A 12,503-nucleotide genomic window follows, 5' to 3' on the forward strand; every position below is an offset into this window, starting at 1 on the left:
TGATTAGTGGGCAATTCTCGACGGTCTTCAGCAGTGCTCCGTACATACACAAGAGGTAGTCGAGTCTGGTCGGTAGCGGTGTGGCTCTCTGGTCCCCTGAAGTCACTGTTGTGAGACTCCTGGATGTTTTGAGTGAAATAAAGAGGTGTCTGATGGCACACCCTTGGCTGGAAGCAGTTGGGGTCACGGTAGACAGTGTGCACATTTTCTGGGTTGCTTTTCGCCACAAAGAGACGTGACTGTGCTGGTCCTGCAGATGGCACTTGCAGGTTTTTGGGAGCTGGGACATATGGTTCCATATCAATGTCGAAGGGCTTGAAGTAGAAGAGGGGTGGGTTGCTCGGATTCATGGTAATGGCTGGGCTTACGTTTTCAGTTACACTCCCTGGAAATAGGAGCGAGCAAGCATGCAGTGTCTTATGGCTTTCTCCACGGAGCTTGATAAGGGATGGCAGTGGTGGAGTTGCATGCCAGCCTGACCTGGTGGTGCTGAGCTCCAGCAGCTGGCTTGCCAGCCCGACTGTGAGGACACCTTGGGAACACAGTGCTTGGCAACCATGGAACATGGATCCTGCAGCTTGGAATGCAGCATTGTTGACACGGGATGTGGGGGAGGGCTTCACACAGACTGGTGGTCGACAGCCAGCAGAGCACTTGGGAGCTGACCAACACAAATCACATTGTCTATTGGCAAAGCCCAGGTGCTAATCGCTCAACAGTATTCTAGCTATGTCGGACGGTGAGTTTTGGGCCCCCAGTTTCATTTGAGAGATTTAAGTGGGGGTAATATTCAAGCAATGGCATCTAAGAGAGGTAGTCCTCATATCATGAATTGGTAAAGAGTCATGGGTTCGCTCACATCTCCACAGATTCCAAAACTAAACACTGCCCATCGCCCCTCTCTTTCAGGCCAGCACCAAGCAAAGAGCTCAGAAAACAGTCATGTCGTCGTCTGGAGTGGTACAGGAACTTCAAACCTCTTTCCAACTGCTCTGGGTGAAGCTGCAGAGCCTGCCCAAGGCGGACGTCACGGAGGTTGTGTTCTTCAGCCTCATGCTCCTCTTCATTGGTAAGTAGGGAGCGAGCCGCGTCCACACTTAGGACTGAATGCTTCACAGAAATGCGCTCAGAGCAGGCCAGTCCTCAAACACATCGGGTCCGGCGTTGGGATTATTTTGTAATAATAGTAGAAAATTATCTTGCATGGATTACATCATCTTTTACGGTATACAACAGCTACTAAGACAGTTTAAATGATAAATAATACTGACACACGCACACAGCATTTTACTGCAGCCATGCCATAGGTCATGCATCAGACACTTATAGATGCTATCAATATACATAAACCACATCACCCGGCCCTGAATGTACATAATATAAGATTGAACGAATCGAGGCACTGACACGTAGCATAACACAATATGATGGTGTCCCCCTGCGGAATGTGGAGAGGGACCCATGGCATTCATGGTCCGTGAACTTAACGATGGCCCCTAAAAGGTGGGCGTCCCCTGCGCCGCATCAGCCTGCAGTACTCCACAGCACTGATACATCAAAAAATGATCACTTGATGCACAAGCTTACAGCCATAGTATTGTAGATGGACTTTTTATGTATGAAGGTGACGTCTGCAGGAACTGTATAGTAAGAAACAGTGAACTATAAATTCCAGTCAGTAGTCGTTCACCTTTGAGGCAATTAGCAACACAAACATACCCACCATGCAGCCTCAGAAAATGCTGTACAACCCACCTCTCTGGCCAACAACCGTGATGTCTCAGATACTGATGTGCTACCCTCCTCCCTATGCGACCCACCTCCCTGGCCAACCACCCTGCAGCCACAGATGATTATGTGCAATCCACCTCCTTGGCCAACCACCCAGCAGCCCCAGATAATGATGTGTGACGCCCTGGCCAACTACCCTGCAGCTGCAGATAATGATGTACAATCCACTTCCCAGGCCAACTGCCCTGAGCCGCAGATAATGATGTGCAACCCACTTCCCAGGCCAACTGCCCTGCAGCCGCAGATAATGATGTACAACCCACTTCCCAGGCCAACTGCCCTGCAGCCGCAGATAATGATGTGCAACCCACTTCCCAGGCCAACTGCCCTGCAGCCGCAGATAATGATGTGCAACCCACTTCCCAGGCCAACTACCCTGCAGCCGCAGATAATGATGTGCAACCCACTTCCCAGGCCAACTGCCCTGCAGCCGCAGATAATGATGTGCAACCCACTTCCCAGGCCAACTGCCCTGCAGCCGCAGATAATGATGTACAACCCACTTCCCAGGCCAACTGCCCTGCAGCCGCAGATAATGATGTGCAACCCACTTCCCAGGCCCACTTCCCAGGCCAACTGCCCTGCAGCCGCAGATAATGATGTGCACCCCACTTCCCAGGCCAACTGCCCTGCAGCCGCAGGTGATGTGCGACTCCCTGGCCAACTACCCTGCAGCAATAGGTAATGATGCGCAATCCACCTCCAGCCGCAGATAATGACGTGCAATTCACCTCCCTGGGTAAAGGCCTCAGATAATTCTTCCTCTGACGAAGGAGCAGGCAGGCAGACAAAACGTGGTGGACTGTTACACTATAACTGTATAGTATGCACAGCTTGAAAAATCAGTATGGGCGGCACCACAGGTCACAGGGGAGTCTCCAAAAACGTGCTTCCCTTATTCTGGATCACACCTTCACTGCTCTGTGGCACCCACACTAAAATGTCTTTGGGAGCACTGTGGAACCCTTCTCCAAGAATACAGCACTATTTGTGCTGTGGGGGCAGTACTTCGGCTCTAGAGCATCCGTCCTGAGACGTTAACCTCGAACTCCGATATCATTTTGGGAAACAGCATAGATTTGTAGGGTTTATAGTTTCCTGTGAGTCCAGGTCTACGGACAATGCTAGTCATAACCATACAGTTGGGACTTGAAGAAACCAGGAGTCAGCCCACTCTGGCCCTGCACAAGACCACAGCTTCTCATAGCTGAGGAGAACACTGTGGATGTCTTCCTCGGTTTTAGGAAGGAGCACTGGATCCACCCTGCATTATATCAACAGTGATATGAAACGTAAAGACTGTAACGCGTTTTCGGCATCAAGACCAGTTTCACAATTCTGGGATTCTTTTCCATTAGTTTCCAATAATCTCCGTACTCTGTGCACCATATACGTGCTAGTGGACAGTAACAATCTGCCATTAGCATGGCATAAAATGTAAATGTAAATTAGCACTTGTATAGCGCACTACTCACCCGTTAGGGTCTCAAGGCGCTGTACTCATACCGCTATGGAACCCCTCCTGGCTTTTCCCTGTGAGGCGCCCACTCCTGAGCACCCCCAGGGTGAAGCCAGGCATCCAAGCGCTGTTGGGGCCGTTGTGGAGATTAAGCAAGCTATTGCCCAGAGTTGCAGAGTGGGACCCATGAATTAGATTAGGCACCGAGGCGAGAATTATCTGGTCAAGGGGAATTGAGCCCAAGACCTGCCGAAGCGGGACTTGAACCCTGGTCTTGAGCCAGATCTCTGCTTCAGGGTCTGCCGCTCTAACCATTGAGCCACACTTCTCCACAATTCACCTATAAGATCGATTGCAGAGATATGTTAATCAGACCAGCTGTCCCATCAAGCCACAGTTTATCAACTGATATTTCCAAAACCTTTCCACTTAGAAGTTTCACTTTTTGTCACCAGATGACTGCTGCAAGGATGTGCAACAATTTTGTTTTGAAGGAGTGAAAAGACCGGTAACAGGTCTTCAAATACTTTTAAAAAGACAGAAACTGATTTGTTTCATAAAAAGGTCTCTAACTGGCCTCATCCAATGCATCTATGCAACATTTCATCCTTAGGAACAAGAACCTTTATCAAGCTGGATATCTAGAAACCTTCCATCTTGTAATCCCACATCGGCAACTGAAAGCGCATAGAAACTGAGGCGCTAATTAAACCTTGGTTTGAGAGTGCTGAAGAGTTGAAGAGATAGAGGTATGCACAAGATCTAATGTAGTGGTTTCCAAGTAGGCGGCATTTAAGTAATGTTAGAGTAATGTATTGAATTCAATATATTCAGGTACACAGGACAAGTACTGACTACATTTGAATAATCTATTGTCATTTACTCGTGATAAAAAGTAATCAGGGGGGCGTTTTTTGTCATGTGAACTCATGCAGCAGTAAATTCACCTCATTGGCTATTTTGGTTCATTAGTTATTCAAAGTGTCAGAGCTACTAAACTGTCAGACCTGCAATCACAGGCGCTGTAGTAGACACAAGGTAGTGATCTACCACCGATATTCCCCCTTTGGACATATAGATTGCCATAACAGCAAGCTTGATGAGTACTTGATGAGTACTGCAATGAGTATCAAGGCGAAGGAAGGACAAGTGGTGGGAATACAGAACGTCAAAAGAAAATTTCTGCAGTGTAGGCCTCCAGAACCTCAGGCGAGGTTGCCCACTAGCCCTCAACACTGCTGGGAGCAGAAGGGAGCAGAGTCTTTGCTCCTTTCTGCCCCCCACCTCCATTTCACCACACAATCTGCAAGTGGAAGCTTCACCACCTCACTGCATTCTTCAAGGGGAAGAAGACGCCTGATCACACTTCCACAAGCATAAAGAGTATGAGGAGGTAATCCAAATTCCAAACTATGGTAAGTCTAACTAGAACCCCCTCCTCAGCATTGCCTCACTACGCTTAGTTCATTAGTCTACATCTAAATGTAAAAAAGGGCTTGCAGGTTTCATCACTGGTCAACAGTGAACTTAGTTGGAAGAAAAGAACACTAAGCAACTGCGTTTTCAATGAAACAAAGTTATTGGTACAATTTAGACACTCCTGCACCCTTACAGTCCGGTGCTATGTGTAGCGAGAATCAATCTAAAGAAGCTACTTTGCATCAGTGTTTTTTTCCAAAGCAAAGGGCATCGTTTTTTGAGCCCCCATGCCAATCACACGTCCCTGTTGTCCGTTGTAGTGTCATACTATGTAGCGTCTTGTATAGCAGACATGGGTCCTCACAATTGCAGCCAACAATTGGGTCCTAAAGGGGTCATCACCCAATTTTACACCCCTGTTAAATGATTCTTAACTTCAAACCAATTAATAATCAAAATCGCAGGCCTCACTCATAAGCCAATGGTGAAACGCATTTCTGGTTTGGCAGTTACGCAGAAAGTTGGTGGCCAAGGAGTATCAACAATCCAAATATGGTGGGCACATCAAGGCTGCATTGGAGCAAATAAACTAGGCAGATGTACCAATACTATCAGCCAAAACTAAACATCATTACAGCAGATCTAAACAATGCAGTCACCGGCAACGAGGACGCAGGCCTTAGACAGGCCACTAGCTGTCTCCAGCCTCCGAGGCTCAGCCTCAAGCTAAACTGTGCACCCGAGTGCTCCCTCCTGCCTACAGCACGTTAACTCTAATCTGCCTGTGTCCGGAAGACCAGCAATCCCTCAACTGCCTGGACTCTAGAGCTCCTTTCAATCTTGCACATTAACCAATACCTTACCTGTGCTGTGACTGATTCCTGCCTTTAACTCAATAATTCTCATGCCCTCCTGCCTGCAGCCATTAGCCTATTCCCTGCCTGCTCTCCGAGGCTCTCCTGCCAATAGTACATTAATCACAACCTTGCCAGAGCTGAGACTGTCCCACCTACATGCCGCTTCTAATGTGCTTGCTCTCTCCCCCCTCTCTCTACAGTGGTTGTGCTGCTGTTTATGTTCATCGCCTGTTGCCATTGCTGTTGCTCCGGTGATAGAAAGCAGCGGAGGGTGATCCAGGTCCGGCCAGAGGGGTGAATTTTACCAGGAAGCCGCAGCACGACAAGACTGCAACTGACCACATAGCTCCAAAGTTCAATAAACCTGCAATTACCTCAGAGTTTGCCTCAGTTCACAACAATGCAGGTGCAAAGCTAGCTTCATTGCTCCAGGATGGGTGCCCTGTAGCGCACACTACGAGCCCCACCCTGAGAAGCCTTCACAGTGCTGCTCGTCTGCACCAGGGACCAGTCTGGCTCTTGAGATGCCCCCTCTTGGGCCCTAAAGATTCATCTCTTACTTGCTATTGTGCAGCATGAACTCCAACGCAAATCAGCGCCTGCAGTGAGGCAGGCTGTTGTTGCAAAGCCACTAGCAAGCATCACAATGTGCTAAAGGCCACCAAAGCGAGAACGCCTCTACTTCTCATTTTACTTTTGTTTTTATGCATTGTCCCACCTGTACAGGAATATTGCGTGTTTGTGCGAACATTTTCATGAATTTATTGGATAGCACTGGAATATCATCTATAGAGCGCTGTGTAAATAGTGTTTGTAACACATTTAAATAAATGTAACTATGTTTAATGTTCATAATTCAGAAGAGACCAGGACTATTACTGTAGAGTGTTCCAGGAACTTAAACACATACTGCACTAGGACTGGCCGCAGCTCCACTCGTCTTTTTTGTACTTGGGTCCCTTTTTAGGTCTTGCGCCTGCAACAGCACTGGCTCTCTCTCTCACTTGCGAGGGATACTGTAAAACAACGAGGGGCTCGCAGCCCGCCATTGCTTAACAGTCGCTGGCTTCACTGTCACTCTTATTGGCTGCCTTCTAATTAAACAGAACATGCTGGCTTCGCTTCTTTTGGGCTGGAGCATGGACCAGGTACTAATTAGTTCAACTTGACTGTTGTTCTTCTGCTGATCATGTTGCGACTGAGGCACTACTTTTATTTTTTCTTCTTCCCCGTTTGTCCTTGTTGAATCTCCTGCCATTTGTAACTATGCTACACACACTTCAAAGAAGCCCTTATCTTCTTCGGGTGGAAGTTTATTTGTGACAACAGATGTTATCGGCCTTTCTTGTGACAACAGATGTTGTCTGCTTCCAAGTCTATTTTAACTAAGTCAAACACTTCCATTCTTTATCTGCTAGGTTTTTTTAGGCAGATATCTTTTTTTTTTTTCACACATGGGGAGATTAACTGATTTGCTTAGAATCACAGGGGTGTTGTGCTGAGACCTAACAAGCATTGGCAAAAACAATAGGTCTCACCTTTGAGACTGTTGGCTCTGCCATTGCCTTTTGTTCATGCTGTACAGCATACGCCTTGCTGACTTTGGCAAAAAATTGTAGCCATGCTGTATAGCAGCGTGGCTGCGGTGTAACATGGCTAAAAATATTAATAAAAAACTACTAAGATGCATTAAACGCTGATGCACTTAAAAAAAAAAAAAAAATGAACCCTGGTTGTGTCATAACGCTTTTTCAAATTAGTTTTATCCGCACTGCAAAGCATCCCTGCTGCTCTACAGCTTGGCTACAAAACTTTGCCAAAGCAGATATCTCCCATAGGCAATGCCTACTGGCTTTGCAAATGATGTGATCCTCTGACTTTACAGCAGTCTACAGAGATTTTAGGTCTGTGTTTGACCGTGCGGCTGTCTGCATACCTTTTAATAATTCATTAAAATATACACAGAGTGGGCTTTGGCTCGGTCCGCAGTAGTATGGCACTCTCACTTCATGCTGTTTGATACATCATTCCACCTCCTTTGGAATGGATGCTTTTCAACGTATGACAAACTATTTTCCTCCTAAAAACCATTATATATTGATTTTTTTTATCTCATGGATGCACTGTATGCAGAAATAAACCATTTTCTGTTTTGTTTTTTCTCTGCAGCAGGCTTTTTTAATGCTGTAATAAGGACTCCCATGTGAGCCAATCCTAAAGACATTGCCAGTGCTTGTTTCAAATGCACTTACACCGATGAAATAGAGACAAACATTGGCTAAGCCAATAGATTTTGCCTTTTTGAAATATTGGATTTGCCAATGCTTTTGGGTGACGCTGTAGTGTTAGTAGAAAAAAAAAGAAAAAAGGCACAATGTGGTGGTCACTGCTGGTGACTGTCATTCCTTAGGCGTGTGCACATGTGATAATATATGTGCTGCCATGAATCACCACGCATGCTCACACCTAGGGAATGATGCAGGCACCATTTTTTTTGTTTAGCAATCCAAGATGGAGGGCGCCATATGGATTCAGAAATAAAAAAATATATATATTTCAGTTGCGCAAAAGCAATTTGTCCACTGTAGAGCAGCCTGGCAGCAAATGGCAGTAACCAGGCCCTCCAAAACAAATTAAAATCAAAACAATGCAACAGATTACAAAGGAGCTCAGGAAGCAATGAAAGCGCGGGGATAGCATATTGTAGGGAAGCAACAGGGAGAGAGAGAGAAAGAGGAGGAGGAGGGAGCAACACAAGTGCTTGAAGCTGGTTCAGGAGGGAGGCCAAAAAAAAAAAGCCAGGATGAGGATAGTAGTGGATGAGCTTGGAGGAGGGATGAAGGATCAACACAGAGCAAATTTGGTGTCCGGGTAGGAAGTAGCAAACGAGGGAGGGAGCTGGAAAACATGCACACTCAGTGTGGAAAGAAAAGAAAAAGGTTTTTATAGGTAGATAATTTCTTTAGAGTACAGGTAAAATCATACAATAAACACATTCTATAGGACCGTATCGGCTAAGATATACATCACAATGTAACAAAATATCCAAAATTAGTACAGATATAAAATCAATCATCATCAACAAATTCATATGCAACTGTCGACAGACAGGTAGCTGCCGGTCAATGAAAAAAATCATAAAGCTCCCTATTCGGTAATTTCAGAGCTAAAACACAACAGTGTGGTATCACGTATAGTCCTATTTACATCCAGAGTTGATGATTATTGGGCATAGCAGCTTTCTTCTTGAGTAGCGCTGGCATATGCATATTATATTTTCAATGATTGTGCATGGGCTTTACACAAGCGACACACGCTAACCTTATTCCCATGCTTCCTCTAAAAGCAGTCAAACTGAAGAATTGAGAATTAAAACATATGAAATGTAAGAAGTCATTTTTTTACCTTAACTGTCAAGTTAGTGTCAAGAAAAGTCTGCTTTTTCTAGTGTACATATGTTAGGTATAGTTAAAATGCTTGTAGCACAGAGATGGACCTAAGCTAAGGCCCATTGAGAGACTTATTTTTTATGGTGGATTTTAAAATCTGCTTCCGTGCAAGCAATGACAGATTGGCAATAGCATCAAAATATACATGTTCACAAATTATGGAATTAATGCTGTTTTTCACAAGCAAATGCTTGTCATGATTTAATAGTAACATTTGTTAAAAAATGAATAATCTTAAAGCATCATGATCAGATTTTGAATAACTACAAAAGGTAAATCACTAGTTAAAGTTCACGAAAGACACTAAAAAGGAGAATCCTAATTCCAGTTTAATTTGTTATCTACAGTTAGACCCAAACCCAGGTAGCTAGTTGAACGGTCTAAAATTATAGAAATCAATTTACCACTGGAAATAAGGTTTTTGACAGCTAAAGCAATGATCTGAGTTTTCAAGCTGTTTATTGTTAAGCTATTTAATGTATTATATTCTTCAGTCATTGATAAAATTGTGAAGCGTTAATATATGCTAGATTGCTTGCTCTTACGTCATCCAATTTCAGTGCTAAGCCATCTTCATGATCTAAGTGTTCAGGAAGATCAGCCATATCAGGGGTCTCCAACCTTTTCTTTAGTGAGAGCAACTTTATCAGTGAAAATCATCATGAGCTACTAAAGGCCAAGCAACTTGTGCATTATTCCAAGAGAAGCAATGTGGGTTGCCGTCCAGATGGAGGAATGGCAACTCTGCTGTACGCTGTGCACTGGTCTGGGCAGCAGACTGCTTTTTAAAGAGTGCTACGATTTGGATGGCACAGTTATAAAACTGTAGCATAAAGCACAACACAATTTGGCACTGCGGTATATCAGGCTTTGCTATTCGGTGTTGTAGCTACAACAGCAAGGTACAATGAGCATCATGGTGCAGGAGGAGGTGTTGCTGGCTTTTTGTATACAGTGCCTTCAAGACAGGGCTGCGCTAAGCTTTCTTTCTGACCCGCCAAGGGAGTTGCAGCTGCCCCCTTACTGACATGCTTCATATATCCTGCCATTGAGAGCCACCTTATACGCCCGCTCTTGCAGAGATTACGCCCTACATGGTTGGTTTCAAAATCAAACGCCGATATTAATGCCACAGTATGATCCATCAAATGAAACTGCATTCTAAAACAGAGACAGGTTCCCAAATGCCACGTTTTTCGAAAACTTCGTGGATGTTGGAATAAAAATGTCTGAGAATACACATTGTTGAAACGTATAACCGCATGATTATTCACTTGAGCGACACATCCAGGTGCTTGAATGACAGGTGTTCTGGTTACAGGCAGAACACATGTTATGGACCGCGTAAGGATGACAGGCAACGTGGCTTCTGCTGAAATTCGAACTGGTTCTTGTATATCACGGGGAATGACTGCAGGTAAGTGAGGTCTACCAGCATAGAGGGCACTCAACAGAAGCATTTCAAACCTGGGGTGCAGATTGTGCACTTAGCAGTGCTCGATGAGGGGAGCAGTCCAATAGAGAATGGAGACATGCAGTTGAAACAGTAGGGCACAGCAACCTGGAAATTCCTTTTTCATGTCCATTTCTTTACATGGCGGCCTGTTTTACTTACAATTTCATTTCATGTTAAATTAAAGCAGCTATTCACAGACTTTAAAAAAAAAAAAAAGTTAAGTATCTCTCATATTTTATATTTCTCCCATTTTACCAATAAAAGCCATTCAAGTGGATTTAAAAATTATTTTTTTTTTTTTAAATAAAGTACCTCTCGCAAGTTGGCCAAAAATAGATGTCAGGAACCTTATGCCAGTCCCGGGCTTAACATCGCTAGTGCTCTTCAGCCCAAGGTGCCAAGCACCACACCACCTGTCCTGTGGTGTGCTGCTAAAACAACACACCCAATCAGAGTCCTGAGCCTTATAATAAGGCTCCGGGGTAAAGGCTGCTGCTCCGGCCATGCAGGACTGAAGCGCCACTGTTGCTGATGAGCAATTTAATATTGCTTGTGCCTGTCTTTTTGCACTGACATAACCCTCTCCACCTCGCCCATCCTCATTTAAGCTCAGCTCAGGCAGTGTGAGCAGCTGTTTTGGGTGAGGGTAGGCAAGCACTACAAAAGGCCTCAAATGAACACAACAATAAGGCAGGCCTTAGTTACTTTTGATGCCGGGCAATAAAAGACACTAAAATGGATGTTGGGGTCGCAAGCTACTCACAAGGTGTCAGTGAGTTACCAGTAGCTCGTGATCAACTGACTGGAGACCACTGGGCAAAACCAAGAGATATGGCACTGGCTGCTAGCTAATGGCTTCGTCAAGACTTGTTTTGACTTGACAAAGTTTTCGTGGATCTTTATTGTTTAAGGAGCTGCTGTGCTATCATAAATATAAATAAAGTTGGCTAAAAGCAAAAAATAATTTTGGTCTCAATAAACATAAACATACACTGCCACAGAGGTGCCTGGCATTGAAAAGAACTAATTTGTGTAAGGATGTGCTTCTTGTGAAACAGCAGAATGCTGTTACTCAAGGTAAAGTTATTCAATGGCTGGAGTTGCGTGTCCTACTGTCCTATGTTGTATTAGGCGGAATAAAAACAAACACGGTACCATACCAATAGATGAAGAAGGTTGGCTAAAAATCAACATAAGTGAGTACATTACATGTATTATTTGAGTAAAATCAAAAGACATTCGCTAAAGCCAGACCTAAAACTGAACTCTCCCTTAGGCTGATGATTTAGTATGTATATCACCCATGCAAGAAGGGCTAGACATCCTCCTAGAAGGATACTATAGTGTATGGCCCCTAAATAAAGCATGGTTTGCCAAAAATATTAAACAGTAAAAAGAATTTTCACTGCAGAAATGAGATCCTTGAAGAAACCACACACCAAGCCTACCTTTGCAACATTTCCAGTACTTCTGTTAGCTTCATGTAGGCCACGAGCCTTGCAAGAAAACAACTGCAAACAAATTAAGCAATAAAAAATACTGCACGAGCCCACTTTTTGATTGCATTATTCAATGGGCTATTTCCCCTGTGTGACCGATAAATATGAGGAATGGCAGAAAAACAAGATCTAGAGAAGTTAAAGACAACCCCAACAAAACCGTGATTAAGAAAATATACAAATCGGGTAGGTGAAAACTGTTAAATGGCAGAAAGGGGAAAGAATAGATGGCTGCACGTAACAAGACTTTCAAATGGAAATCAATGACCCCGACAAGACCATAAAAGGTCCATAAGATCTGATTATAAAAAATTAGCAGATACTAATTTTAATGCATATGCAACCTCATGTGTATAAAAGCAATATTTATAGGATAGCCTTGAAAACGGTCTTCTTTTGGGCAGGGCAATAAAGCATTATCAAATAAATTGCATTCTTTGCACCATCGAAGCTCTGTGGTACGGAGGAAGTGAAGAAAGGCCTTGAAAAGGAGTGAAGGACGTAAAATGAGGTTTCTTGGAAACTACAACCACGCTTTCTTTGTCAGACCACTGACAAGAGAACGAAGCTCTA

General features: G+C 44.3%; 1 protein-coding gene and 1 long non-coding RNA gene across 2 annotated transcripts in view; one reads left to right on the top strand and one right to left on the bottom strand.

The window, feature by feature from the left end:
• Positions 1-12,503, bottom strand: part of RECQL5 (RecQ like helicase 5) — a 461,944-nt gene that overhangs the window by 247,640 nt on the left and 201,801 nt on the right. The gene's annotated exons all lie outside the window — the stretch shown is intronic.
• LOC138246015 (uncharacterized) overlaps positions 1-12,503 on the top strand; it is a 56,540-nt gene that overhangs the window by 22,391 nt on the left and 21,646 nt on the right. The window contains exons 2-3 of the long non-coding RNA XR_011194207.1: positions 910-1,069; positions 5,727-10,392. This is a non-coding gene — a long non-coding RNA (uncharacterized lncRNA). The remainder of the gene's footprint in view (positions 1-909; positions 1,070-5,726; positions 10,393-12,503) is intronic.

The sequence above is a fragment of the Pleurodeles waltl genome, chromosome 7 (genome assembly GCF_031143425.1).
Source record: "Pleurodeles waltl isolate 20211129_DDA chromosome 7, aPleWal1.hap1.20221129, whole genome shotgun sequence".
Classification (NCBI taxonomy): Eukaryota; Metazoa; Chordata; class Amphibia; order Caudata; family Salamandridae; genus Pleurodeles; species Pleurodeles waltl.